This window comes from Centrocercus urophasianus, unplaced genomic scaffold (genome assembly GCF_019232065.1).
Source record: "Centrocercus urophasianus isolate 14NV4802_14NV808 unplaced genomic scaffold, USGS_Curo_1.0 seq_26, whole genome shotgun sequence".
NCBI lineage: Eukaryota > Metazoa > Chordata > Aves > Galliformes > Phasianidae > Centrocercus > Centrocercus urophasianus.
The window spans coordinates 15,462,403-15,489,425 of NW_024884822.1; positions in this window are offsets into that span (position 1 = coordinate 15,462,403).

Genomic DNA, 27,023 nt, shown 5'->3' on the forward strand with positions numbered 1-27,023 from the left:
GGGCACACAGGGCACACAGGGCACACAGGGCACACAGGGCACACAGGGCACACAGGGCACACAGCTCCCTGCTCACAGCACTGCCCTGAGCGTCCAGCTGATGGGATGCACCAGGTCTGCAAATGGATCAATAGAAGTCAGAGTCCCTGCAGAGGGATGCATGCCATCGCTGGCATTATCTGGGAGTTTCAGACTTGTCTTGGGGTGTCTTATGGAAAGTGTGAACACAGCAGCACAAATTTTGGTCCACAGAAGAGTCTCAACCACAAACTGCCTTCCTATCTCACGCGAAGGGTCAAGGCAGTGAATTAATTTCCCATGTTTGCTACAAGTTAACATGAGGAGCTTTGGCTCAGGAAAGCACCGAGTCGTACGCTGACCTTTACATCTGCTTTTATTCCAGTTTTTCACTTCCATGAGAACTGTCCCCTCGAGGAGGGGCCATGCTGGGCAGCCCCAGAGCTGCTGATGCCCCTCAGGGAACAGCGTCCTCCCGTACAACAGGGGCGGAATTCCAATTGCTTTGTCAGCTATCTGCAAGCAAAGGTACATCAAATCATATCTCTGTTTTACACCCTCGATCAAACACACTCAGAATTCACTGTGTTGCTTATTCTACTTTTTATCTAATCACTCACACGGTGAGATTTGTCTTCCCTAATTGAAAATCAGTGCAAGCAATTCCACAGTGTGTTTCCCTCTGCATGTGGATCTGGGACTCGGTAACAAGGAACTGCAGTAAAAGCAACCTCAGCATTCACCCTCTGTGAATGTTTTGCAAATGAAGCATCTTCAAACATTGCAGAGCAAACCAGAACGAAGGGGAAAGTCGATTCATCTGAGGAATCCAGCTGATATTCCAAGCTCCCTCTCTCATGGCTGGTGCTGCTGGGAAGCTCCTTCAATCCACACTCATCACCAGCCCTCAGAGCACCTCCAGCCACCACTGGCCAAATGGCCCTCGCACTGATGGATTCGTTCCATCCTTGTTTTAATGTTTCTGTCCTCCCAGTCCTTCTCCAACATAATTTCATTATCCTCAGGCTTCGCATGGTTTTTTAATTATTGTTATTATTTATATAGCATGGCGCAGGCAGAAAAATTTAATCATGTTGTTTATATGAGCTAACCTAATAGACTAATGGGAAAATTAAGCATTTCCTTCCCACCATTGGCACAAATGCAATTTCTTTCCTCGCTCTCATTAGCACAGTGTTTATAGAACCTGATGTTGCTGGAGGTGGAAGTCTGTTTTCTCCAAAGAACAGGTAAACCATAACATATGACAAATCCCTCCCGCCCCAATCCCTCAGTGAATGTATTTTAGTCCTGTCATGGAATAATTAACAAAGGAACCAAAGCATCGAGTCTGGGGTAATGAAAAACGTGAGGAGCTTTTAGGGAGCTCAGAAAAAAGTCTTGAAGAAAGAAAAAAAGGACTCACTGGAAACGTGGCACAGAACTGCAGACAAAATGGTTTTGGTTTTCACAGAAGAATTGTGTTCCAAGGCAACAAAGAAAAGCCAGAGGACACCACTGATAAACGCCTACATTGTTGTGCACCTACAAAGTTTCTCTGGGAGTCTTTCAGATTGAGACTTTTAAATAAATTCTCCAGTGGAACACCAAGAGCTTCCTCCTGCTCTGTAAAACCAAGCACAGAACAGGAACTTGTCCAAAACTGCCCAAGCAGAACATCTCATTAACACACAGATTTCCAAAGGCACAAGGTATCTACCAGGTCCATCCCTTTATTATCTGAACTGTAATGGAATAATTAAGCAGTTCTACTGTTCCCTTGGAAGAGAAATATGTAACTGCTTCAAAGGAAACAGAGACGACCGCAGCGTGGAACAACCGACCACCAGCAGCACCATGTGCTCGTTCATCTGCCCATCGCACTGCAGATGTGCTGGAGGCCTCACACCTGATATCCATTCATGAACACTTTCTAACTGACATTCTTGGAAACAGTAATCTGCTTCTGCCGTGTCTCAGCAGGACCCGGGCACAGGAGGAGCATTATGAAAAGGGCACTGAAAGCAGGTAATGAGAGCCCATCCAATGCAATCTCATGGTAACAGGCATACAGGATTAGGATGAGGATTACACATTTAGGATAAGAATTTTTCAGGACGTGTAGTCTGACAAAACACTGCTCAGGAAACAAAGCTGAGCTCGATCTCTCCTTTCAGACCAGGGCAGTCCTGCACGGGGGTTTCCTTCAGCTCTCAGTTGACTGAGCAGAGATCAGTCCTCCCTCGGTGACTGGCAGAGCTGACCCTACAGGTGCAGCAGTTTTTAAATGAAAACGATCACTTTCGTGACAAAGCAAATCATTACATGAGAGATCAGAATCCAGTCAGAAAGAATACGCAAAGAGAAGGCCAGCCCTGGTCTGTAGGAGGCAGAAACAATACAAAACGTGCAAGGGAGAAGACAGCTTCTGGATTGCCCAAAGGGTGGGCAGTGCCAGAAGGAGCAGCAGACGTGGTTGGATTGCTGTGCTTAGATAGCTGGGGCAGACAATGGAAGTTTCCCTGGGAGGCTCTAATTAGGCACCCATCCTCCCCCTACGTTCCAGTTTCACAAGGACAAGGACACACGGGCTGCTCACTGGGCACAGATTGCCTCTGCTGTGGGAAGCCCCTCTGGACACTGCCTGGGAAGGAATTGCACTGCGTGAATCTGTCAGGGATCATCATTAGGTGCCTGCTCACGGTGTGCAGGGCTGTGCCAGCACTCGGTTACAATGCAAGCTCTAAAAGCAGGGTAGCACCACTTCAAAGGTAATGGAAAGAACATTGGCTTTAGAGATCTAAAAACCCTGAGACGCTGCTCTGAGGCCAGCTGTGACTCATCTGCTCTGTTATGCCCAGGTTATGATTTTCAATTGCACTCTTTGACAACCATGATTAATTTGATTGGATTTTGTTACATTTTTGCAATTTTCTGGTATTAGGTTATATTAATTAAAAAAAAAAGAAAGAGAGAGAGAGAGAGAGAGACATAAGGAGAGGAGTTTGCCTACCCCAAGCCCCATGGAGTGGAAGTCTTCCTCATAAGGGCTTTTGATCCAAGCCTATGTACATTTTCAAGTGGATGATCTATGACATAATGAGATCTGTCAAACAGAAGTCATCTCACTGGAACTGAAATATGACTCGACATCCACATTACCCAGCACAGAGCAGAGAGATATTAGGGAAGAGAAAGAAGAGGTGACGAAAACATCCCATTCATGGAGAGCAGTGGTCACATTTCATTGTAATGTGAACGGGAATCATTTGGCACTTTAATCACAGCGGCATCTCCTGTATGAGAAGTGATAACAGAAGAGCTGTGCTGCTCTGCGTGTCTCATAGAGAGGGCTGCTCTGTGGTGCTGAGAGCAGAGGTGCTTGGGGAGGGCTGAGAAGAGAAGACAGATGCTATCTGGGAGTCACCCACTTCTGGTTACCATTTCAGCATCTCAGAGCTAGCATAAGTGACCAACAGCATTTGTTGCATTCCCTGCCTCAAGAAAGCCATCACCTCTCTTCTGCCTTCAGTCATACTCTGAGCACATAACACAGATGGTGCCTTCCAGCCCCTACATCCCATCTCTCTCCCTCCAAACACACCACAGCTCTGTCTTTGTCTTCTCCAGAGGCCACGCTGCGCAGAAATAGAGAAAAGCAAGCATTCCCCATCCACAAATCCAACATCTCCACATCATCTTCCTTCCTATGATTTGAACTCTGTAAGGACATCTCTGAGGGGTCAGCAGCACAATGTGGCTGCCTAACAGCATTGCCCAGTCCAGGTCACCCAGAACTGCAGGTTTGGCTGCAGATCCAGAAGTGAGAAGAGGTCACCTGTAGGGCTCTGCCAGCAGTGGGGCTCTGCTCCAGGAGAAGAGCTCTGCGCTGGAGCAGGATGTGCTGCACGGGGTTTGATCAAATAATTGCTGCCTGGGGAGGGAATTGCTGCAGAGATACCCTCCGTTTGTGCAATCATTTCAGAGATCTGAGCTTTATTAAGTGATCATCTGTGCTCCCCCTGCAATGGGTTCTGTTAGAGATGAGGGATAGATACATAAAATGTGACTTTATTATAAAATATGCAGGAACCATAAGGTCCACAAATATTTGGCTCTTTCCAGAAGTGATCTGACAAAGAAGATTAAACTTCTTGTTATGCTATTCCCTCGTTAACAGTCCACTTAATATTTGACTAAGCATTATGCAGGATAAAAGAGGACCAGAAAGTATCCCCTAACTCTGTACAGAAAGAATGAGGGCACGTTCAGATAGGCTGGCAGACATCAAAGCTCCTGCCCCTCAACGCCATCAAAGTGAGATTTCATCTCCTGCAGCTGCACTCATCAGTGCTGGCAGCACAACAGGAAGCAGTGGGGCAGTGCTGGCTGCATGTGCTGCCCACCCTGTGGCTGATGCCCACCCTGTGGCTGATGCCCACCCTGTGGCTGATGCCCACCCTGTGGCTGATGCCCACCCTGTGGCTGATGCCCACCCTGTGGCTGATGCCCACCCTGTGGCTGATGCCCACCCTGTGGCTGAGCACCATGCTCCAGCTGCGGGAAGCAATCCAATCCAATCCCAGTCTCCATCTTTTAGCCAGTAAGGAGCAGCAGACCCCCACAGCTCACTGCCATAGCGTGCAATTTTGTGCACCTTTTCCTGGGGCACCTCATTCACAGAACGATTGAGGTTGGAAGAGTGAAGACCCCTAAAGGCCATCAGGTCCCACTCCCTGCAAAGAGCAGAAACACCCACAGCTCCACCGGTGCTCAGAGCCCCCCAGCCTGTCCTGGCTGTGTGCAGGGATGGGCACCACCACTTCTCTGGGCATCCTTTGCCAGCGCCTCATGCCCTTAGTGTGAATAACCTTTTCCTACACCCAGCCTAAATCTCTCCTCTTTTAGTCTGAAACCAGCTCTGCTTCCGCTCCTTTTGCCTTCAGCAAGCACAGATTCAGACCATAAAAAAGCCATTAAGCCATAGCTCACAATATCTCCTTAAAGCAAGATTTTAATACTTGGAGATTCATTTTTGTACCAATTCAGTTCAAAATCATATTTATCTCCCGCTAAGTGGAAACAAAAAATTCACGCCAGAAGCAGTATTCTGATATTTGCTGAATGGAATGAGCCCCACGCAGCCAGCACACAGAGCTACGTGCACGCTGCCCCCTCAGTGCCTCCCAATGAAAGCACTGGCTGTGAAGTTCCTGACCTGCTCTGCCCACCAGCAGACCTGTAGGAACCCGTAGGAGGAACAAGGTCTATCAGAAAAATCAATGTACATTTTTTTCTGCACTTAATTAATCTCTTTCATTGATTATACCACTACAGACTGTTGAAGCACAACTGCAAGAAAAGCTCTGAGCAGTGAGGAAGTTATCAATCTGTGTAGTGAAGGTAGAGCTCCAGATCTAAGCTGCTGGACAGATTTCCATGCTAGCCCTTACATTTAACTAAAATAGGAATCCCTGCACGGTTTCATGTAGTACAAAGACCCATTTTCAGTTACAGTATATTATATGCTGCTAATTCATAAATGGTAAATAAGCTAAAAAATTGTTATTCATAAGAATCTGAAGATCAAAGCAGAGCCGAATCGATCCCAGCTTACATTTGTATTAAGGGATTTGTAGGTTGATAAACCGAATGGCCCATGAGTGCAGAGAAGGGCAGGAGGAGCTCAGCCTGAAGCCCCTGAGCAGAGAGCAGCAGCAACGCATTTCCTGCACTGGCAGAAGCACCCCAGATCTTTCTGCTGTTGGGAATTCATCTACAGAACTGGCATGGGAGAGTATTCCTGTAATTACTACAGTGAAAGGAAAAAAAGTTCCAGAACTGCTTAGCACTGAAAGCACTGTATTTGCCATAGCTGCCCACTTTCTAGCACATCTTTTTTTTGTTTGTTTGTTTTTTGGAAGTCAGCTCAGATCACCCCTGTTTTCCAGGTTATTTTGCTAGCAGACCTGAACATAGAGAGCTGCAGGTCACGAGGAACTCTCAGGACAGGGCTCTGCTCCAAGAGAGGACAAAAAACCCCTGCTGCCAGCCCTCGTTTCCCACCAGCTCCCTGCAGCCACTGGCAGATGCTGGCTGCGGTGCCTTGAGGCTGCGAGCAGCTCAGCGCGCTGTGCTGGAAGGAGGCCCTGCACACAGCATCCCTGAGCCACAAATGTCACTTTGAGGGCTGACAACCAGAAAGAAACACACCTGGTAGGTGTGAGTGCAGGCAGCTGATAGGAGGGAACTGAAGCAAATACAGTGCGCGCTTTTTTCTTTTTTAATATTTTAAAGTCAAGATGGGATGGGATATGTACACAGCTGGTGACAAGTATTTCTAAAATTCCCACTGTCCGGGCGGCTGAAGCTGTCTTGAAGGCTATATTACCCTAATACAAATAAGCCAAGTAAAAACTGATTAAAGTAATCAGAGTGGCGCAAAGCAAACAGCATGCATTCCTCAGCACAACCCCTGCCTTGTAACTGCAGCCAGGCATTCTGGATTAGATTTATTTTATGCTATGTCAACATAATCATAGCTACATGGCTGCAATCCACCACAATGATATTTCAGGGTGGGAAATCTGCATGTCTGCAAGTTTTGTAATGGCCTCTTTATTGCACTCCTGTAGTTCCTAGAATTTCTAAAAGTGGGCATTAGCATAATGCTCATAAAGAATATTAATGGGCTACAGCAGAGCAATCCGGGCACAGAGCAGCCCTGAGACACGGCACAGAGCACTGGAATGGTACTGCAGGGATGGCAGTGGTGAGGGGCACCACCAGGTCACCATCAGCACACGGGGCAGCACTGCCCCACAGAGCCTCATGTGAAGACAAAGCTGTGATCCTAACAGTCTGACACCACTCCAGCTTCATGGAGCCACTCGTCTTTGTTCTCGGAACAATCTCAGTGCCAGAAGCCCCTCACCATGCTGTCAGTGCACACCTCCCTGCAGCACTCCTTGCTGATGCAGTGCTGGTTTCGGTGCCCACACTGCACACAACACAAGGAGCTCTGCCCCTGCTCTGCTTTCTTGCAAGCCAGCCTGAGCTGCCCCCACCCACACAGGAACCCCATACAGATCACTGACAGCTTTTGAGCTTGTTGCTCTCTGCCGTACAGGAAGGTGGGTGATTTCTGCTGGCAAGGGCTGTGCTGGAGGAGCAGACCCAAGTGAGCTCTCTGGGTGAGCTGGCTGAGAATGGAGGTATTGGGACACCTCACTCCGATATGGAACATAAACAGCATAGAGCTGGCACGGTGAAGCTGAGCTCAGCACTTTTGTAAGTGAAGAAAAAGGAGAGGGAAATTCCAGCTGCACAGATGATGAACTACCCTGCACCTTTCTGGGCACAGACTCTGATATCAATCAGCACTTTGTTGCTGTCTGATGTAAACATGCTCTGACATTCACAGTTTGACTTCAGGATTTCCCATTTTAGCCACTGTGTATTTGCAATTCTTCATTCATTTACTGCTGCCAAAATAAGCCACTGCCACCACCCGACTGTGCTGCCTTCTCGTGGCACTCTCACTGTTCGCACCAATTAATGCATGGATTCCAGCAGGTGAGCTGCTTCTTTCCTCCTGGGAATGATATATTCAATTACCACCAACAGATACACGTAGGAAGGGGAGCAAAACAAATGCTTTTTATTTCTAATCCACACATAGATGACTGTTTTCAGCTCAGATTTATGCACTGGTTTTTGCATTAGAAAAAGCAAACCTATTCTCCCCCATCCTATGCATTCCACTGTCCATCCTTTAAAACACTCCCATGACTCTGGGCTGTGGCTGTCTATAACAACACAGGGAGCAGTGCCAGCCCTCACCTTGGGCATCAGTTACCAGGGGAGGGCTGCAGTCCTGTCCTGTGCTGGGTCACATACACCACATTATGAGCACCCAGGCACAATGTGTGCAAATGAGGACCCTTGGGAATTCAGGGCCTGATCTAACAGGAGGTAAATTATTATCACAATATCACAGCCTGCCTCTACAGCTCCTGTGTCACTTTCATCTGGTTTTTGTTGGTGGTGGGTTTTTTTTGTTCGTTTGTTTTTGGGTTTTTTTGGTTTTTTTTTTTTTTTTTTCATTTTGTCATTACTGAGCCACCCCCATGCCCAAACCAGATCCTCAGATCCACCAGAACCTCCCCTCAGCTCTCAGCCTCCACCCTACACCCTACACCCATCTCTGCCTTCCCAAGGAGCTGCCAGCAGCACCCAGCTCCCCCTGCTCATTGCAGCATTCCCAGTGACACAGCAGCACTGGCACAGCTGTCTCATTCTGCTGCCCCAGTCACCTATTGCTGCTCAGCCACCTTCATTCTGCAGCCTCCCAACCTGGAGATGATGGAGCATGCCAGTGCGATTTTTCTTTCCTGTTCGAAAAACCAACAAGGTCCCACTGTGGTGAATGACTGCATAAATACCACATATTCCTGGGAAATGCTTTAAAGAATAATTCCAAAACGACAGGTTCTGTGCCTTCCAGAAGCCCACACAAATGTAATTCCTATGCCCAGAAGGGGACAGAGCCCAGTGCTCTGCTGTGTGCTCACAGCACCATTGCTCAGACGGAACCCCAGCCCTCCTCACTCTGTAAGGATCAGACCAGCAAGCCTTTCAAACCTTGTTATTTTTGGCAGCTTATCTCTGTGTACAGAAGCCAATTATTGTTGGAATGCATTCAGGTTTTGCTCAGCTTCGTTTTGAAGATCCAGCAACCCCTTCTCTGCTCTGCTGTTCCTGGATAGCTTAAAGGACGCAGTGGCTGAAGAGCCAGAAGGGATCTCTTTGGTGGGAACGCTGGGCATTTCCTTTGAGTATTAACACAGAAATGCTACTTTAAATACCTCAATATGCACAACCACCTGCTTACACTCATTTTCCACAAAAAAAATAAAAATAAAAATGCCAGAATCCTCCCAGGTTGTTTTTACAAGTTCCTACTTCACGAGCAGGCCCTGCTGTGACCACAACAGCTCCTCCAGTACCCCATGAGCCCAGCACACAGCAGAGGTAGCAGCAAGGAGCAGCATCCATCACGGCTGCCAACCCTGCGCCAGGGCCAGCTCAGGGGGGACAAGGAGCAACCTGAGTGCACCCAACCCAGAGCAGCACTCAGTTCCAGGTCTCCCCTGAGCTCTGAGTCAAAGCAAAGCCACTGCAGAGACAAAACCAAACCCAAAAGGATCTGAGAGTTTCTCGTGTTTGTCCTCCCTTCTTGCGATTTCCTATTTGAAGAAAGAAAAGAAGGAAGGGAGGTATTCTAAAGGGCATTTGCAAAAGTTTCCTCTCCTGTTCTCATCAGTCTGCCATGTTTTTAGTACAACAGAAAGTCCTTTCTCCACACCTCCCTGCAGCCCTGCCACCCCACACCCCCTGCCACCAAACAGCTGAGCTCACTGGGCTCAGCACACAGCCTCATTCCTTACTGAGGAGCTCACTCTGACTCTTCCTTTCTGATCCAGTCAAGGTCAAAGCAAAGAGGCAGTATGTCCTGTTCCACCATAGTGTTTGTAACCCCTCGAGAGAAAAGGGAATTAAAAGCAAACGATGCACTTTGGTAATGCTGATCTCCATCGGGCCCTGTAGGACAGCACACAGGCAGGTCGTGGTGCACGAGTGAGTGGAGAACACTGACATGGTCCTTCCTGCTCACCCAAACACAGCAGAGATCCATGTTTGTGCCCTAGCTTGTCCTTCTTTTGTGCTTTATACATATATATATTTATATATATGACATAGAAAAAAATTTCCTTGAAAAATATTAATCTTGCATGGTTTGAAGTGGAAATGTTCTCCCAAACACTGGAGCAGGTTGGTTTGATGCCTTAATGCTTTGGTGTATGTTTGGATGAGGACAGCTCTAAAGTTTAAAAACACTTCTGCTGATTTCTTTCTTCTTGTGCTTTCTCTACACACAGCTTTGAAGGGGGGCTGTTGGTCATGGCAGAAACCAGCACAAGAAGTCAATATTTTGATGCTAGTGAGCACTTCAGGAAAAGCTGCTGGATGGCAGCTGACACAGCTGTGTTGATGGGAGAGGGAGAAGAAACTGCACTGAGTCTGGACCATGGCAAGGACATAGGCTGCCTCATTTCAAACTGCTTTACCAGTAGCTGTGCAACTTGCTAGCAAGTAAAAAGCCCGCATGTTCTGTTGGACAACACTCTGCTCATCCACCACGTGATTCTGCTGATGGGCTGAATCTCAGAGACTTGATGTGAGGGCAGAGCTGTGAGCTGAAACAGGTTAACTGGGCATCCTGCTCTGCAAGGAATGTAACTCAGCGTAGAGATCAGCCTTGAAAAAGTAATCGTGTCAGTGTTACTGCTGTTAATGCCATCAGTTCAGTCCTTCACACAGCTGGGGAGCCTCCCTCAGCCTGCTACTAACAGGAAAATTACCTGAAAAACCTGAAAAATAGCATGTACCATTGCCAGAAGTAACACAAGTCCTTACCAGCACAAAACACAAAATCCTGAAGGGAAGCTTTCCTGTCCCTTGCCAAGTCTCCATGCCTGTTCCACATGACTTTATTTTACCATTCACAGGCTGAAGTGGTGGGGAGGGGGTGAGGGGAACAGGGTTTGGATGCAGATATTTCCATTGAGATGGAATACAATGTCCCAGTCATTACCAAATCCCAACTGCTCAGCACGTGCTTTGTGCCCCCTAAGGAGGGGTCAGGGCCCATTGAGCTGCACACAGGGGCAGCAGGGTTGGGTGGCAGCGATCAGAGTGGGGCTGCCCTGTGCAGGATGCTGACCTGCAGCCCACAGCTGTGCCACAGAGCGTCTCATTGCATTCTCATCAGGCACGGCAGGCTTGCAGAGCAACAGCTAATTATACAAGATTTATCTGTGCAAAAACACGGGGATTAGGCAGGCAGGAAAGCAGCTAAAATTTATTTGGAGGCTTTGTTTAATAAAAAGGTGTAAAAAACAGGATTTGTACAGAAACAAATCATTCCTGAAACACGTATCCAAAGGCAAGTGGGGGGAGGAGATTAGCACTGGGTTTTATTCTTTCCTCCCACCCTTTCATGCTGCTGCCAGGAAAAAAACAGAGGATCTGAACTGGAGCGCGCAGCAGAGCTGATAACTGCCGGTACATGGGATGCCACTGCTCCCATTGTTCCCCACCACACTGCCTGCACAGAGCAAGAATTAATTCCTTATCAGTCTGCATTGTGCACCAGATGTGTAGTTCAGGGGGAGGTCAGTCCCCACAGAGCCACAGCAAACCCGTTCCTCCAGCCCAGAGACGATGAGCCCAGAGGAAGGTGATGCAGAACGCAGCCTGTGTCCCAGCCCAGCCCAGCAGAAGGTCAGGACGAGACAGGATGGAGACACACAGAAGGCAATGTATGGGCACACAGAGGTCTGTCAGCATCACCACATGTGATCAGAGCACATTGATGCTGCAGGCAGGAACCCACTTAAAACCTCCAGCACTGCAAAGGTTCATTTGGTTTTACAACTACAAGCAGCCATGCAAGAAGCCCTTTTACTGATGCTGGACAGGATTTCCCCTTAAATGCAAGGAGAGATAAGAGCACTGTATTAACTCACTGCTCACATGCTTTGCCCTCCCCTCTCCTCCCCCCCCTTCCACACCTGTGGCAAGAAATTCCTGCTACAAACACTATCAAACAGGGCTTTTAATTCCCAATATTTATTTTATTCTCCCTAATTTTAAGGAAGTTTTTCAGTCTTCTCTTAAAAAAATAAATAAATAAATAAATAAATAAAAAAGTCACTTACTCCCAAACTCTCCCTCATTCACCATCCCTCCCAGCTTCTTAACACCAATAATCCTCAGTACACACAAGCACCTGACAGTTCGCCACCACTTTCTTTTACAACTCATTCACATAAGAGAGCTGTGTAATAATTCACACCAGAATTCAAGGTGTTCTAAGTGCACCTTTTCGACCTGCAATTCATCACCTTTTCCTTTGAACCATATTTACACTCTATCACGAGGAGGAATAACTCCACCCCCTCAGAGCAGCACCCCCCGGCAGCCCCACTGCCCCCTTTCTGCATGCACTGAGCGTTTCACACTGCATACTCCTGAGAAGAGGTTCCATCTCAGGATGACTCACACGGAATGAAAGAGATGAATAATGGAACAAATAGTATCCGAAATACCGGCAGCTCCCCCTCCCTTCCCTGCCATTTAACATTCCGATGAACTGAAACTGAAAGGCTATTGAGAGCTGTACTGGTAACAGAACTGTTTGATACCGATTTCATAGGCTGCTGCTTCCTAAAAAGTGTATTTATAGCTCTATAATTGCCTTACAAAGCCATTCGTGGAAGGAAAGCCTGATCTTTCCTCTCTTCACTGATGCTGAAGGCCCTGCGAAGCAAGGATGGGGTTTTACTCCTGCCTGGTGTCTGTAGTGGGAACAAAGCGCAGTGAGGAGCGGGGAAGCGGTGGTGACCCCTTCCTGTTCACTGCACAGCAATGCAGCCCTCATCTCTTACAGAACCAAATCGTGCTCACGCTGTTACGCTCTCAGTGTGGCGCACAGGTTGGTGATGTGCTCTTAGTGGTTATTTCCTATTTTGCCTTTTTTATGTTTGCCTCCGAGATGGAAATATTGGCAGTAAAGGAGTGAGGAGGATGGAAGAAGTCAGGGCTCCACTGAGAGCGCTGAACAGAACAGCGCCTCTGTCCTGGTGCGTGGTGGTGCAGGGCAAAGCAGTGCGAGCCACCCCTGCTGCACCCCACTGCTCCTCCTGGCCCAGCACCTCGCAGGGCTGCTGTCATCACAGCTGATTCAATTAGCCTTCCCCCCACACCCTAATCCTCATTTGCTAATTCTTTAGCCCAGAACAGCAGAGGCCTTCCTATCAAAACTTTGAGTGTGGAGTGCTGACATTTGGAGATAAACAGGGAAGCACTCGACAGGCAGCTAATTCTCTTCTCATTCGCTCAGAATTTCTATTACATTTTGCTTCTAAGATGTCTGTCCACAGCACGAGCAGAGAGATCCGTCAGACAAGCAGCGCTGCTAATAAAAAGGCAGCCTCATACTTTGCATGTCAAACAGCTCAGCAATAGGCTCTGGAATTCCACAGCACACGTGAAACCCTGTTCATGGCACCACTGTTCCAAGACCCAACTGAAGCTGCAGCGTGAGCTCGTGCAGCAAGCTGATCATGGCATTAAAGAACGCATTTATCCCTCCAGGTTTGAGGGTTTTATTCACTTATGCTCCCTGACCACAGAGGCCAACACACTGATGGGCTTCATTGAGGAGCAGCCCCCCAGGCACTGCTCAGCTTCCCTGCCACCCCCTCCCTCCCCCCGAGGCACTGAGCATCATCCGATTGTGCCCTATGCAGACACCTCCAAAAATAGGGGGGAAAACACCCTTCTTGCTTAGCTCTGAATGAACACTTACATCATCATCTTTTTTGGTAGTTTGGTGACAGCTTCTGTAGAGCAAGATTTCAATTATTATTGGATGAGAAAATCACAGTGACGAGCAGCACTGGGCAGATTTTCTAATAATTTCTGCACAAGGTGTCACATGCATCCCATCTTTGCACAAATTCACTGCAAAGGAACAAAGGATCAGTGGTAACTGGTGCACAGCACTGCTGCTGGGCTGATCAGGACTATGAGCAAAAGCTTACATTATTTGTAAATCTGTTTCCTTACGGTTATATTTTTGTTTTAAAGTGTACACTGAAACCATTGTAAGATTATTCTTTCCCTAAATAAAAGCTGATTTCTAGCCAAGCTACGTGCCAGCTCCAACACTTCCATCTGCGTTCACATGCAATCCCTATTTATGGAAACAAGCTGGGAAGCTTATCCTGCCTGTAATAAGGAACTGTGCTCAACTTGGGAACTCACCAGTTTGTAGAAGGAGCTCCTGCCACCAGCACTGCTGAGTGTAGCATTCAGGGTCCCCAGTGAGCACATCCATTTCCCCAAGCACCAGTTGGCATCCAGATGGCCAGAACAAGCTTGCAGGGTTGGCTCATCTGGTACCCAGAGCAAAAAGGCTGGCAGGCCAACACAGTGCTTGGGATGCAGGAAATGAGGCAGACACGGGTCGGGCTGACAGCACCCCATAGTGCTGCAGCACCCACAGCAACACATCCCCACACAGCACAGCACAGGGCACTGAGCAGGAGCCTCACAGCTCTGCATCACAGGCCCTGCACTGCCGCAGCTCCCCAGCCTGACCTCACACACATCCTCCAGAGTTTGGTTAATGGTGGGGGTGTCCCAAGGGGCCATTGGTACATCACCAATGTTAAAGCCTGAGGTGATTTCCCTGCCTCCAGTGATTTGCCACTTATTTGGAGACCCCAGAATATTCCTGATGCTCCTTGTGGCTGAAGTGATTGACATCAAAGTTACGTTCATGGGACAGATCAGGCAGCGCTGTACCAAGATGTTTACAAAAGGTTTTCTTTAGAGAGATGAATCCAAATGAGTTCTTTCTCCCACACCTTGCTCCCAAGCCATACTCATTGGATTCTCTGCCAGCAGCCTGCCCAGGACATCTTTCAGGAGTGCTTTGAGCAAATACCAAGCAATAAGTGTTTATTTATCAAACAGCATTACCTCCGTGGTTGCTGGAATTGAAGTGCTTTGTTGTTATACAGAGAGAGACAAAGTGCTGTTAGCCCCTCTGCAATGGCACCAGGCACATTGAGAATACCAGCACGTCCCTCTGCCAGAGCAGAGGCTCATGAAGGAACACCCAGCAGCTCATTCCCTGACTGCATCACAATCCTGACTTCCTATCTGGCTCAGTAACATATTTCTACCCAAATTACGCCTGCACATTATAACTTGTGTAGCTTCCACGGGGTAAACCATGAAGTCAGGTCGATCGGCGTGATGAGCATTGCAGATATTTCTCCCCTCTCCCACACTCCATAGATTCCCACTGGAACACCAATGCCATCCTGGGATGTGCAGCATGCCCCCATCCCACGCACCTGATTTGCAGCAGGCGCTGTGTATCTGCTCAGCAGCACTCAGTGCTTTGGTCCAGCCTGGCAATTTTCAATGAATCACTGCTTCCTATCAATCTCAAAATAGCGTTTTGAGATGAGAGTTTTATGTGTTACTGTTAGACAATAAAACAGCTAGTTCTGCTTCTTGGAGCTATAATCTGCTCCGCAGCTGACACATGCAGCACTGGTCTCCAGGTTGGCATTAGAAGAAGAAAACACACAATGCAATGCTCCTTGATGAAGCCATCACAATACCTTTGCTGGTAACACTGTCAGCTACCACAGCAGGATCACAGTATGGTAAAAGAGAAATAAACAGGAACCACCTTTGCACCAACCCTTCCGCAAGGCCCAGGCCGACCCATTTTGGGGGGAGGAGAGGTAGATTCAAGCAGAATGTGACTTACAGAAAGCACTTTTGCAGACATCTATCTCCAAGCATGAGCTGTGGTTGAAGCCAACAAGTTCATCAGCAGCACATCCTATGGGATTCCTCCAGGACAGCCCCTTTGCAATTCTTCTCTATAACATTCAATTCAGACCAACCTCTTCCCGCACTCTAAGCTGTCTGACTTCAATTCCACCTCTAACAACAGTTTTGAAACACATGAAGAGGAAGCAATAATTGAAGCAAGACCCTGACAAACGGAAGAATAGGTTTACCTAAAGGAAGACAATTAAGACGCTCTCCTTCGACTTATCCAACACAATTAGGGAAACAAACACAAGTTTTGCTGCTGATTACAGGCTTCATAAATAAACATAGATCAGAGATTGCCAGGTGCAGTTCTGTGTGCACTTCCAAACACTTTGCTGAGCATCTCCAACTCCCCACCCCCACGTGAGCCCTGCTGCAGGAGCACCATTCTGCCATAGAGCCCAACACCCCATGAGCGCCGCTGTCTGCACACACCTGCTTGGCTCTTGAAACCAAAGGTGAAAAGCTCCTCTACGAGCTGCTGTTCCCTACAGTTCCTATTCCTCTCAGCAGAAGATTCTGCCTCTTGTAGCACACCTTTACCCCAAGGCACTCCCTGACCCAGACTGATGTTCAGAACGCGCGCTCTGGATTTCTCAGGCATCCCCAAGCTGCCCTGCAGCTCCCGTAGGGCACACTCTGCTTTTTGCCTATGGCTGCAATGAAGAGGGGATGTGTGCTGTGCTCAGCAAGTGTCACCCCTACTTAGTTTGGACCCAGGACTTACAGCAATGGGTAGACATGAGGCTGTAGATGGTTTTGACATGCTTGCCAGTGCAAACATCTCATGCTGGGGCTTATGCACAGGCAATCTCAGAATGGCATGAAAAACAACCAGGAAGATAATGAACGATAGCAGTGCCTGAACTTTGGCCTTCGGTACATAAATGCCCACACATGTACTGCCATCTGCCTGGGTATTCAGTTCCAAGTAACCACCACAATGCTTTTCCTCCTCAGCATCCTCATTCCACTGACACCAATGGAAAAGACACTCCTCAGAGACCACCACCTCTTTTTTGCTGCGCACAAAAGCAAAGGAATTGAGATTAAACTTTGATACCCAAAGGGTGATCTAGCCAGAAACAAACCCCTGGAAACACATCTCCAGTCCAACAGCTCTATACATAAGAAAAAGAAGCCTTTCATCGATGCCATATAGTTTATCCTGTTACTTGCAGCCAAATCCATTTTAAAATGAGGTTCTTGGCACTGGTACCCTTGACACAGGAGTAGCTGATTATCACAGCCACTCTTGGTTGCTGTTTATCCAATAGAAACATTTTGTTCTTTTAATCTTTCCCCCCAAGTTCTTCAAGCTCCTTAATCATTTGCGTTGTACATCCCTGGCTCTGTTGGCATTTTGGTGATGCTGATAATAATACTTGTAAGTTAATAGTCATACCCAGAATGAATCTGCCCAAATTTAGAAGCATTTTTGAGAGGCCAAAGATCAGTAATCCCCTCTCAGGCAACACTGGTAAGGCTGTACCTAGGTTCTGTGCTCGGTTTTTCCTACATAGACACTAAGACTTCTAGGCAAATCAATTGCATAATGATCACAGGAGTAAAACACAGACTGTTCCCTCCCCTCTCACCAGCATGACAGACTGGAGCCAAATCAGCTCTGCTCTGCCACACGCAGGTTTCTTTGTCACCCTCAGGTTTTCTGATGGAGCTGCTCTCTTCCAGCCCCAGCTCTGCCCACTGCACCAGCTGCCAGCAGAAGCAGCCCCAGGAAGGCCACCCCAAAAGGACACTTCGCCCCTTTCCAGGCAAAGCCCGCCTGCAGACAGGTTTCCTATTTGCTGTAACACTTGAAAAAGAAAAGTCCCATTTTGCTGCCTTCAGCTTTCTAACACCGTTAGTGACACCTGTATAAAACTATTTCCATTTCAGGTGACTTACAGCACTGTTCCATGGCTATGAGCTGCACACAGCAAAAAGCATCAAGGGTTCTGCTGAACGCCAGCCAAAGCATGCATTAACTTGTGTGCTTGTGTTGTGCCTCCACAGGAACAACCAAACACAGCCAGGTAAACCTGCAGAAGGAAAGTTCTTTGCTGTCCTGGCTGAGAACGCAATCGTGCCTTAAGGCAGCCATTTCAGTTCCAGAAAGAACGTGTTCTCAGAGGCAGCACACTGAATCACGGGCAAAAAAAAAGCTGCTTGCTGTTGTCCATTTCTCCTGACTGTCAGGGCTCTTCGGTTTGGCTTCACGGTTTTCTTTGGCTCTATAAAGTACTTTGACATACTGCTGCAGACCTCTGGCTCGCTATCTATTCCATTTGTTCTGACTAAGTGAGATGCCACTTTGAAAGGCACTGAAGCATCCCTGGTAAATTACAGCCCGTTTGCGCAGACGCTCCCACAGCGCATCCTCTCCTACTTACCAGGAGAGCACGGCTGACAAAGACCCCCACAGCCCAGATGGGCAGATTTACACGGTGCCCACTGTGCCTGAGCACCAGGCTCACGCTGCCCTCAGACACACGGGCAGTGCTCCTCACACCTCCTGCACACAGTTACTGTGCTCAGCTTAGCCAGCAGCTCTCACTCAGCCCTCTGCTGATGGCAGTGCTACAAAAGCTGGGAGATGGCCAGCCCTGGTGACATCAGTGACGGGGGCGAGGGAGAAGGGGAGAAAATGTGCTACAGAAATTGTTCTTCAGAGACAAATGACAGCAGCAGCCAGCAGCTCCCTGCCAAGGCACACACGTCACACTGCCAGCACAAGGCTGAATGTGCCGGCCACGAGCTCAGTGCTACAGAAACAGCACCAGAGGAGGCAGTGGGCTTAATGCTGAATTCCAGGTGTGAGACCCAAAGGTACACACTGCACAGGAGCAAAAAGGCCCTTTGTTTCCTAGGAAGAGCAGCACTGTTACTACAAAACCCTGGGATGGCATTGAGCTGTTTGAGCTGCATGAGTTTGCTTCTTCTGAAGGTAACATCAGATTGAAGAGTAGCTTGGTATGCACTGCAAAGGAGGCTGAAGTGCAGAGACCAATATATTCACAGTAAGGCTGCATCTCTATTTGTTAGTTTCGGCAAAACACTTTGTTCACATCTTCACAGTGAGCGGTGAGAGCGGTCATCTCCTGAGCGCTGTGCTGATGGACCTTCTCACACAGAGCATACTTAGTTCCCATTTGGAAGCGTTCTTCATGCAGTTCAGTACATTAACTAGAGCAGACGTGCCAAACAAGAGGCAAAAAGGAAACACTTAGCACAGCCCTCCTGTCAGTGAGAGGACTGCTGGCAGCTGAGATGCTGACATTCCCGGAAGGATAGCCTCTGTGGTGCTCATCCCATCTCAGGTATTCCAACACTGCCATTTTCACAGCCAGCACTGCTCTGATACACGGGGCTGCATCAGGAAGGAGCTTGGGAATGATGGGAAAGATGCAGAACCACAGGCGTGGGGAGAGAACTTGCTGTGCCCTCAGCACAGCCGGTCAACACCCTGAGAGCCCCCCCACATCTTTGCATCATCGGTTCCAGCTGAGCAGTTTATTCACATCCCCTGTCTGGAAAAAACCCAAACCCCCCACCACCTCTCCCACCGAGCAGTGTTTGATGAAATGATTTCGGATCTGCTCAGAGATGTACTGAACATTCTAATATGCTGTTTATTTAATGAAACTTGTTGAGACTGATCCTCGTTTTCTAGCAAGTATAAAAAAGTTTCATCTAATTAAAATTAATGACCTCCATGCCTACAAAAGTTGTTCAGGCTCAGAGGAGTGGATTGAACACTTTGTGCAAGCAGGAAGGCAATGCTCAATTAAGAGGAGAAAAGTGCCAGAAAGGCCCTCGTTTCTGTTGGTAGCTCACACACGTCCTCAAAAGGGAAAATAAATTCACTGGGGAAAAGAGCCCTGTTTGCTAACATCAGCTGCTCCACAGCCACAAAAAAAATGCATTTGTATTTTAACTGCTCCCAGCAAATTCACCAAAATCACATTCATTGCTTCTTTCCAATTCCCATTTTTGAGAATATCACAAAGGCAGAACCTGGATGTAACATCATTTAAAAGCCTTTCTTAAGATGTGGTTTTCCAGTCATGGCAAATCTCAGATGCTGTTGGCACAGTTCAATTAAAGGCTCTGACACAGAACAAACTGAGCAAATGCAAGCTGCGTTTGGCCATGCACCACCTCTTCCCTCACAGAAAGTCTATATTGCCTGCTGTTATCTATAATTTATTCCAGGAATATCATTAAAATCCACCCCATGTCAAACAGGTGAATTTACTTTGAATTTATGGATAGAGGCGGATGTAGAAACAAGCACATTCAGGAGAAAACCCAGACTTGAAAAGTTGTTCCTCTCCAGAACATCAAGTTCCATACTTGCACATTGCCCCAGAATTAAGACTCAAAGCACTACGGCTGCTCGTCCCACTTCACGGACACGCTTTAAGCACAACAGCCCCACAGAGCATCACAGAACTGAAGGGGCTGGAAGGGGCCTCTAGAGATCACCACGCCTCAAGCAGAATTTGGAAGGAAATAAGGCAGTTTTGCTGAATTTAAATAGTTTGTCACAGCAAAATTTCAAAATCCCTCTTTTTATATGACCACGTTGAAGCAGAACGTGACAAACTGATGTGTGGGAGTCAGATGGTCTTACTTTTCCAATTAGTGCTTAAAAACCACCCTCTCCTCACCCCCTCCCAGCAGAAGAGCTCACAAGAAGGGGCCCAGCACCCTCAGTGCTGCACTCAGAGCAAACAGGAGCAGGATCCCCAGTGCGGCCACCGCTGCTCCTCCGTTGTGGCCATGCCCAGCCCTGCACCCATGCACTCACACTGGGGCTGCACTGAGCATCAGCTTTGTAGCCTATGCTTGGTGCTGCTCTCCACCCTGATGTGCTTTTCAAACAGGAAAAGAAAACCACCAAAAACATTCCCAGCTCCTTAAAACCTGTCCCATGTGCTATTTGCATTCCACTTGTTAATCACTGCTGGAGAAAGTTGCTCATGGTCCAGCTGATCGCCGTCACAGCTCGTTAGGCTCTGCCAGGCTGCAGGTGCTGTGTGCATTTTCATTTACTTTAGAAAGCAACTTTCAGAAATCTCTCCGGCAGCAGCATCTGTGTTTGCATATGTTCTAATTTCTGCCTTGAAGTTTACTTGTTAGTGGCTGTTCCTTCTCCACACTTCAGTGATAAAGTCTACAGCACAAATGCATCTCTCTCTGCACTGTCTCTTCGGTGTAAGGGAGGAAATGAGGCTGCATGAGCTCTGGGCTGCAGCTCCTGCTCCCCCAGCAGCACAGCCCAGCCCACCTCTCTGCACAGCCATAGGCTCAGGGACAGGATCTGAAGGTTGGAAGTTTCTCTTATTCAAGAAATCCACAGCTATATTGATGCTTTTGCACCCATCTGAATCTGTATCTGTTTCCTAGGGGAAAACCAACCTCATTTTAATTGGCTTGAAAGCATTGCAGCGCTGTGCTTAATGTGATTGTGTCAGACTTCAAAAATAATATTATTTCCCTTGTAAGGAAGTTCATGGGGGCATGTGCCTCATTCAAAGTACTGTCTACATGTTTCCCGAGCCAATCTGCCTAATCCATTGCAACCTACAACCAGCAGCAAACATGCAGCCCCATCCAGGAGGCAAAACAAGTCAGCAAGGGCTCTGCTGCGCTGGGTCACACAGCCCTAGATGGCTTCCTGATGCCCTCTGCTGAAACATATCCCAATTAACCACCACCACTAATTACTTTCCAATGCATTTAGGACAGCAGTCATGAATTATTGCCTCATCTGCTCATTTCCAGAGCTCGATGCAGCACCGGGGGCCCAGGGCCACCCTCAGGGAGCGCTGAGCTGGAACAGCCTCCCCAGAAAGCTCGCTAATGGAGCCGGGAAGGGCCTGATAAAAGCACACTGCTCATAACCTGAGCTAAAGGCAGCTTTGTTTCACTACCCAAACAAAAGTTTAAAATAGAAACATCAATATTTAAAAAGAGACAAATCTCAAGCAGCAAAACCTTACAGTCCTGCAGCCTAAACAAGCCAGAGCCCAAGGAACACAGCACCCCTGGCAGCCCTCTGTAGCTCTCAGGGCAGAGGCAGCAGCTTCTGCCCTCCCCCGGTGCTCAGAACCCAGGGGGCTGCAGTTGATCAATTAAATTAATCAGTGCACTGCTGCTGCTGTTGCTTTGGTGGGGCTGGTTTGGTAGTTTGTGTGTTTTTTCAAACACTGAATCATTCAGAATTCTTTCCAAAACCACAGCCCAAATCCTCCGCAGAGCTGTAGCCCTACAAATCCTGTTGATTTCACACTGAAAAGGACCGATAGGCAGCGCTTAAAATTACTATTAGAAATTCATTCCCCCAAAATCAGATAGGCAAGTGGGAAATGGCATTTCCTCCAGAAATCGGAGACACAGACACGGCGATCTCAACCACACGCTCCCTCTGTGGTTCAGATCAGCTCCCCCGCAGGCAGGGATTTGCTGCACTGGGCACAGGATGGGGAACTGCTGGGGGTTCCTCTGGGGGTGGCTGCATCTGAGCAGCTCCGTGGCCCCAGAGCCGAGGTCTCACCAGCTGTGCACACGGGAAAGGGGCTGCGCATGGGAGGAGATTCAGGGCATCCCACTGCAGCTGCTGTCTGCTGTCACACCCAGAGAATCCTCAGAGACCTCGGCTCTGTAATTCACACTGCTAATTGCCACTACAGGTAGCTAATCTTCTGCAATGATCTTCAAAGCCAGCAGTGCTCCTGGGCTTCTGGAGCGATCGCGCACTGCTGAGTGTGGCAGAGTAGCTTGTAATTTTCCATGCATGTACTTTGATTTCAAAATCCAACATAATAGTTAAGCGTTAGTTGAAATAATTGTAGGAGCTGTTCCTACTAAAGCATCTTTAATACAAATGAGGTATCATTAGCAGCAAGACATTTTTTTATTACAATTGTTTAAGAGTTAGCAGTGATTATTTTTGGCACGCATACCAAAGTAAAAATCCTTTGACATCATTTTGGTTAACCACTTAAAATGTTGTACTAATAGAGTAATTAAAGAGAGAAAAATAAACAGAAAGCAAGGCTTAGGCAACCAGAGAACAAACTGCATTCTGTGCACTGGCACTGCATCTCCTGCAGCCACCACCAGGCAGAATGGAGGGAGGAATTAACAGAGCTTCAATCTCCAATGCAATCTACTACAAGAAAATCAGACAGCCAAAAAAAATAAAAAATAATAAAAAAAATCAGTGCAAGATTGTCCTCTGAGCATGGAAATGGAGCCTCCTACAGATGAGGCCATCACTAGGCTGCCTGCCTGCACTGCCCTGATGGCAGCAGGGAGCTCTGCTGTCCCCCACTGCCCCAGCAGCAGGTCCTGCTCAGCTGATTGCAGAAGCGTGTGCCTCCAATGGAGCTGCTCCCAGCACAGCTGCCTCATGGAGCCCTAGATTTAATGCCTGCTCCTGATTTCAGCCTCCCAGGGCCAGCAGGAAGCCATGTGGAGACATAAAATTGATTCTCTGGAAATGGTTTCTGGCACTGTCTTCCCTTTCTGTGCCATTTACATGCTGTTTCTAAGCAAGCTGTCAGTAAGGAACAGCTCAAAATCCAACCCACCATCGAAATCACTGCTTTGTTAATACTTGGAGGAATGGAGAGCAGGGAAGGACAGAGCGATCACCAGCATCCCTGAACAGCACGTGGGCAGGCAAAGTCTGCCAAAGGGCATAGTGGGGACATTTCAGAAAGGAAAACCTGCACCCTCATGCTCCAGCTGAGCAATGGGCCGTTCTGCCCCTCTGCAAACAGCTGGAGGATCCTGGGGACACTCAGTCCTGTCCCTGCCATGTGCCAGCAGCACAGGCAGCAGTAATAGAAGCACATGTGCTGCACTGCTTAAGTTTGCAGTCTAAATGCTTTTAATGTTGCTCACACAAACATACATACATCCACCAGAAGTATGAAAGTACAGACCTAAATCTTAAAGGTGCAAAACTCTGGCTAAGTTCTATATATCTATATATCTATAGCCCCAGCCCCAACAGCATTCTGTCTCAGCAGCCTCCTCAGGCTCTCACTGCTCCTTTGCTCTTCCAGTTCCCCCAGTTGCCAGTCCACTATTTATCCTTCTGACTTCAGCATCTCACATGATGAACACTTTTACATTACTTGGGTTTAAGTTATATGGCAGCCTACACTGGAGGCAGAGGAAGAGGTGTCAGCATGCAGCACTCTGTGCAAAACACCCCAAAGAAGAGATCTTGATTGATAGATTCCTTAAAGGCAGAAGTAAAAACATCGCATACAATTAAACCAAAATCATTTAGGTATCTGTTTCCTATCCAGAGCTCACTGTGCAACTCACCAGTACCCAGCAAGACTGAGTTTCCATGAAGCTCCTGTGTTCCCCAGCCAGATGAGCGCCTGCCACCTGCCTCTGCCACACGCCAGAGCCCATCTCTTATTTTAACTCCACCTCAACTACAGAATGGCCACCCTCTCCCTCTGCTGTTTCTGAGGACACGGCTGCTCCTGGCAGCAAGGGACACAGGCAGCAGCTCGTCCTGCTCTCCTGCAGGAACGCGGAACTTGTCTGTAACTGCTCCACAGAAAACTCAGTGTTGTTCAGCCTCAGATGCAGACGGCGGTCCTAAATGTCACACTGTTTACTAACAGAGCTCCTTGTGTGTAAATACAACGCAGACAAATAAACAGAAATGCGACAATGTGATTTCAGGAGTTGGAATTCGAAAACAAAGTCAGATTTCAGGTACACATACCTGAGGCTCACCCACATCTCCCAAGGAGGCACCAAAGGGCACCGCTGAGCCCCTTCCCACACCCAGCTGCAGATTGTTTGGACAGAAGCACATCGTCTCATTTGGGGATAAGGAACGGAAAGCTCCAGCCTCCAGCAGCCCAGCTGCTCAGGTTCTTCCTGCTTTCTAATGACAGAGCCCAGAACAAAGCTGATTCTTTCTTGAATACGACATTTTTTGCCATTACTTCATTTTGGAGCTTTGGGAATCATACAGGACTGGGAAGCTGGGTGAACTCCTCGGGGGTTAGAACTTTGGTCACCGTGGAAGTTGGTAGGTGGAACATGAAGACACAGAACAGGCACAGAAGTGACACGGGGCACAGCTCAGGAGTGCAGAGGGACGGTTCAGCCCTGCCCTGTTCTGCTGCTCCGGGTCGGCACTGGGATGCACAAACCTGAAGGGTGGAGCTGCAGAGCCAGTGCCATCAGCTGAAACAAATAAAGAAATGCACAGACAAAGCTGTTGGGCATTATTGAATAGGCCATTAACGCTACAAAGACACAAAATAGGCAGTAGGGAGTCATGCCTATAATCAAATTTTAAACGAGATGAGGGTCAGAATGAAATGAGGGGCCGGGCTGATTTGATTCTCTCTGCTATTTAGGAGAATTGCATGTTTCACAATGGAAGAATTCAATAACAAAAAAGAAAAAAAAAAAAGAGTGAGTAATTACAGTTATTTTTTAACAATGAGCAATCTGGAAGAGCAATCCAATATTTTTCCCCACTTCAAGCTCAAAGTCCAGTTGTTTTCCATATCTGAGTTAACTTCATCCATTTACTTCCACGCCTCAGGAGCTTTTGGGCTGACAACAAAGTGAAGAAAAAAACATTTACAGCCATACACCACTGCTGCTACAGAGCAACTCTCACAAGGAAGCAGAGCACGGCACGGGGCTGACCCTGCACACAGCTTGATTCTCCAGACCAAAGGCAGCAGGCAGTGCCTGCCAGCGGGCACTAATGGAGGCAAAAGCTCTGTCCCCATCCCCACCTCCTCCTGCAGACCCCTCAAGCTGCACCTCGGGGCTCATTATCAAACCCAGTAACTGTTGTTGCAAACCAGGGTACGGAGCGCTCTGCCTGGAAAGGGCTGGCATTGTATTTCTCATAATAAGTTTTAATTGGATTTTAGCTCGCCGCCTTTTGTACTTCATCTTAGGCTTTACTGGTTTAATTACAAATCCATAGTTATTTGTTATGTGGCTCTGGTCTGATATTTTGCACTGACAATTACATTTTTATTCAAAGAAAAATGTATTGGGAAAAAATAGCAAGAGACAGGCTTATTGTACAGGCTGATTAATTGAATTCCAGCTTCATGTGCATTTATGGTGAATGATCGCATGCCAAAGAATGACTGGGATGTTAGATGGGAGTGCACTTGCTCACACTAATTGGTTTGCACAGAGTGTGCAGCGATGGAGCGGCCGCAGAGAGCGGCAGCAACCGAGTGCCTCCACAGCCCAACCCACAGCACTGCACTCCAGTTATGTCTGTTAGAGATCCTTCCACAGAGAGCAGAGGGAGGATGGATGTTCACATGTCAGCAACCTCATCCAAAGAGAGCAAAGACAAAACATCACTGCTCTGTTCTCTCCTTTTGACAGCTGCAATTTAGATTTAATTACTCAGAGCAAGTTTACTAGCAAATAAGGCACTGCGTGCTTTTGCAAAGAAAATAACAAGGCCTCAGAAGGACGCCTGCAGCTCACTGCCACGACAGGCTTTTAGAAACACTGAGCGAATATCACAGAAGTGGTGCTTACACAGAACAAACCCAGCAGTGCTGCTCTGCCCATCTCACTGTGGCACTGCTGTTGGGTTCAGTCCCATTGGCTGCAGGTCACTCTGGGCTGCACTGCATGCATGTAGGAGCCCAGGGGCTGTGCACGAAATTGGAGCCCCACAGACACCCACCCACACTCCCACCCTGGCACCAGGGGCTGTTTGCCTCCCACCCTGAGCTGTGCTGGGAGCAGCTTCCAGGGCTCTGCCGAAGCTCTGAGGCGATGCCACGTTCCTGCAGCTCAGCACCAATCACAGCAAAACTTAACATAAGACGGCACTGAGAAATGCAACCTGACAAACTGCTGGTCACAGAACCTGCTGGGGAAGCAAGTTTTGCTGCGTGCTTTCTTCATCAACCCCGGTTAAACAGAGCTGACCACATGCTGAAGCTGTTTCATCACCCTGGCTTTGTCACGTCCCATGGGATTACCTCTAAATTAGGCATAGACAAACACAGCCACAGGCACACAGCACAACTGGGCTCTGAAGCAGGACATGGGGTGCAAAAAAAAAAAACAAAAAAAACAAACAAACAAAAAAAAAAAAACAACCACACAACCCTTATTGGAGGCAGGAACAGTGCAATGACAGAAGAATGTGCTAAAACACACGGCACAAAAAACAAGCACTGTGAGGGGGCTGCTGCAGGCAGCGCACGGAGCCCTGAGATCCCAGCATCATTTCAGAAGGAGCAGCCTCTCCATTCTTCATCATCCCTCCCTCCGTGGCCACCATTTGAGGACCTCGTGGCATTGGTTCTTACACAAGGGTTTGGTGGAACAAAGCGGGGACTCTCAAGAATCTGGAAAAAAACAGTGGAAAAGTACATCTCACAGCTCCCAAGTAGGGCCATGGTGTTCTGTACCAAAGTCACAGCAAAAAAACCAGATTATTAAGCATTGGGTCCAATGAGGAAGAA